The following is a 4,408-nucleotide window of genomic DNA, read 5'->3' as shown; positions in this document are numbered from 1 at the left end:
AAAACTCTCCATAGAATTTATTATACTGGTCAGAGGATGTTCAAGATGGGTCTCAGAAGCTCAGACATATGTGAGCACTGCGATAGTGCAGATATAGCAGTGGTAGGGCGGTCGACTCCAGATCAGAAGTGAGCGGGTTCGACTCCCGCCTTGCCCCCCCATGTGTTGAAGTGTCCTTGGGCAAGACACCGAACCCCGAATTGCCTCTGGTGGGAGGTTGGCGCCAGTGTTTGGCAGCGGTGCTACCACCAGTGTGTGAATGGGTGAATGGGTCTGTGACTGTGAAGCGGTTTGGGCCCTCATAGAAAGCGCTATATAGGTATACGCCATTTACCAACTGACCCCAACATATCCCCTTCCTCACATAAACATGCAATAGGGTGAAGGGGAGGGTGTCTGTATTGCACTGTGCTGCGGGGGGTGGACTACCTGCCAGTGGCCCCTCCTCCTGTGGCCGCTGCATAGATTTGCCCCTCCCCTTGGTTTTATTTGCACCTAAGACATTTAGGACCCCTGGTAGGGGGGGTGCTTGGACATCACTGCCAGCAAACAGTCGATGTCCTCTGTTACATGCAGAGTTTCATTGTTTTCTCCCTCCTTCCTCTGCATGGCTGAGCTGCACCTTGGCTGGTTGGAGGCACCCGGCAGACATGACGAGGACTCCAATCAGGCTCCAGAGCCAGCTACCTGGATGGCATAAAAGCTGAGCAAGATCTCTGGGAAGGAGGCTCTTCCTTTTGCTCTATACTGAACTGACTAATGTGTAGCTCATTTGCTTTCTGTTGGAGTGTGTGGGAGGTTTGTGGACAGGTAAGACAGGGTACCCTGTACACCTCACGTAGCTTGTCTACTGTTAAACACACTAGGTAAGTTGGTTGGTGCCACCCCTGTATGTTTTTTACCCCAATTTTTAGATAAGTCAGATAGACTTTTGTTGTTTTTGTTTCAGAGTAGTGATAGCCAGGCTGTGTTTTGTTTTGTTCTTTTCATTCCTTTGGCCCAACCTTGGTCCCTACCTTCCCTCCTCCACTTCATATCTAATAAAAAATGTAAAATTAATTGATTTTGAGTTCTTATGTTACGGAACCATCTAGCCCTAGACACTCGTGGACGTAACATCCTCTCAGTGCCCCTCCTGCCAATTTTAACCGCACCATAGTCACGTAGGGCCGCTGGTGGGAGGGTGATGGGACATCTCTGTGAGCAACCAGGAGATGCCCTGTTAAGGCCTTCTCACCAATTTTAGCTGCACCCCTTTAGCACACACACCTCTAACACCACAAATATACACTCTAACAAGCAAACACGCACGCATCACACAAGGGAGGTGGACCTTCGACCTTCTGTCCCCTACCCCATCCCTGGCGGGGGAGGGGAGGGGGGGACCTCGGCCTGGTGGTCTAGTCTCTTGGGTGCCGGTTTCCTGGGCTCGGCAGCCTCCTCCCCACGCCGGGAGTGGGATCCCCGAGACTTAAGATCTAGCAGGGGATCAACCTACATCGGAGCCGGGGGGTGTCCACATCTCGGTGGTGCGGAATCCGGTCCCTGCTTTCGAGAACTAGTCCTCTCCTTAACTCCATCAGTGGGTGTGCCTGGTCGGGCCTTGTTTACATCACTCCTTGGGGCCTCTGTTTCTCTTGGGTTCCCTTCTGCTCGGCGGGGGTGGGCGGCCCCTGCCCTGCTTCTCCACTGGACCTTCGCGGTGGGGGCAGGCGGTTGTCTGGAGTATGGGGTGGGTTGCCCTTGGGGGGCCCTGGCTCGTACCTGGGGTGGGGCGGGGGGGTCCTCTGCGCCGCTGGGTGGTGATGGGCTGCTCCTCGGGGGTTGGGGGGCTCTCCGGGGGTGGGGTCCCGCGTTGGCCCTCCTGGCGGGGTGGGGGGGCTGCTCCTCTGGCTGGGCTGGGGCCTGCACTCTCCGTGTTCCTGTGCCTTCCTGCTCTTGGGTGTGGGGGGCCTCTGCGGCGGTCCCGCGTGCCCCGGTCTGGGTGCTCGGCGGGATTGCCCGGCGGGCGGTTTCTCTCCGTGGCTCCATGGCGGGTGTTTGGGGGGATCTTGGCTGCAGCTGCTGCCCCGGCGGGGGGTCTTGGCGTGGGGATGGCCGGGCGCTCTCCCCCTGAGTACATTCCATCACCATCCACCTCAGTGAAACATAAACACTCACCTGAGCACAGGTATCAGCTCACCTTAGCACTAACCGTTTGTGTGACAGAATGAAAGTCTTTATCTGAATGGGTTTGTATGATGGAGCGTGTGAGCTGCTGTTATAGTTGAATTGAGTACATTATGTTTAGTTAAATGTGGAGACTAGTTTGACCAACAAGTGTGTGTGTGACTATAGAGTGTGTGTGTAGACAGGCCCCGCCCATTCTAGTTTATCACTTAGTCCTGGTTGTTTTATGATGTTGCTTCCCTCTGTTGCTTCCCTCTCTTGCCCACCCCCTTCTTTTTTTCCGTCCAGTCCAACAACAAACAGAAAAAGAATAAATAAATAAATAAAATAAAATATGAAAAAAGTTTAGCATGAAATACAACAGGGGTTTATACTCAATAAATCCCTGTTGTGACAGTAAAATTTGTTAGTTTGTTAGTTCAGTTTATTTCACAGGGACAGTGCACATCAATAGCATCGCTGCAATGTGCCAGAGTTAGCCCACAAGCTATTTTTCATCTGTAGTCCCTGGACAGGTGTTAAACATTGTCAACCTAAAAATCTTAAAACATCAGTTAAGTACGCAAGTAAAAAATAAAGAAATACATACAAAATAAAGGTTAGAAAATCAGTTAAAATACATATAAAATACATATAACAATAATAAAATGCACACAGTAAGAAACATTAAAACTATTATAAAAGACTCAAAGGTGGCATAGAATGGACAGGGAGTGGCAGGCAATTAACACAATTCAATGTAGATTTGTATGTTGTGATATAAGCCAGTGTTTTAAGTGCTTTTTAAACAGAGTGTATGTGGTGAGTTCTCTGATTGCGTGAGGGACAGAGTTCCACTCTTGAGCTGCTGTTACGGAGAAGGCGCTCTGACTAAAGGCACTTCTCCGCAAAGGAACTCTACAGTCCTGTCGAACAGATCCTCGAGTCACTCTTTGGGAGATGGATCTTATTTTAACAAACTGGTTGAGTGGAGAGGATGACATACCATGAATGATTTTATAAAATAAACATAGTTTTGTGTACTTGATGACATTCTCCCAGTTTAACAGTTTGTGTTTTTGTAAAATGTCACAATGATGATATCTTAATGGTTTTTTTATACAGTGTTTTAATTGTTTGTTTGTAAAGTGACTCCAGAGGTTTTAATGCTGATTTGTTTGCCTGAGACCATGTAGTGAGACAGTATGTCATGTGTGATAAAATCATTGCATTCATAAACATTGTAGCAGCTTGCAGTGACATATTTGCCCCAATAAATCTAAAATTGGACAGTTTAAACTTAACACGGTTACATACATTTTGAATTTGGGACTTAAAACTGAATGTTGTATCAATTAAAATACCAAGATATTCAAATTTTTCAACAACTTCTATTTTCTTTCCTGCCACAGAAACATCAGCCAGAACATGTTTACGGTTTGTTTTAGAAAAGAACATTGCAACAGTTTTGTTCACATTTAGTCTAAAATTTGACTGTTCCAACCACTCTGACACACGACCATTGTTTTAGTAAGATTCTCAGCCACCTCAGATGTGTTATTGCCATGTGCATAAATGACAGTGTCATCAGCATACATCTGAACGAAGATGTCAGAACAAACAGAGGGGAGGTCATTGATATAGATAGAGAAAAGTAGAGGCCCTAGAATGGAACCTTGCGGAACACCTGTAGAGATGGGGATAGGAGGGGAATGATGATGATTCATCCTGACAGTCTGAGATCTATTAGATAAATAAGATTCCATCCATTTTATAGTTTTTGAGGAGAAATTGAATTTTGTTAGTTTGGTCAGTAGCTTTTTATGATTTATAGTGTCAAAAGCTTTTTTTAGGTCGAGGAACACAGCCCCAACTACACCACCCTTATCTAACAGAAGCTTTATGTTTTCTGTGAAAAAGCAGTTAGCTGTCTCTGTCGAATGCTGAGCTCTAAAACCAAACTGCATTGGATGAAGAGAAAAAGACGAGCTGTTGAGGTGAGAAATAATTTGCTGGGCAATGAGTTTTTCTGACCAACACAAGAAGCTCTCAGCCTGCATCTGTTGGCTCAGCTGTTGGACAGGACAAGTTAAAAAAAAGAAGAAGAAAAACAAAAAAAGATTCTGTCAAATTTAAAAATGTGTAGAAGGTATGGTCTCTGAATTTGCCCAAAACCTCAGTAGATTCCAAATTAGTCAAAAAAGGAGCATTTTGCCAGATGTTCATTTACCTTTAAATGAGCCCCGAAATTCTTAGCAGA

Source organism: Oryzias melastigma, linkage group LG13, assembly GCF_002922805.2.
Source record: "Oryzias melastigma strain HK-1 linkage group LG13, ASM292280v2, whole genome shotgun sequence".
Taxonomy (NCBI): Eukaryota; Metazoa; Chordata; class Actinopteri; order Beloniformes; family Adrianichthyidae; genus Oryzias; species Oryzias melastigma.
Note: the sequence above shows the minus strand (reverse complement) of the source record.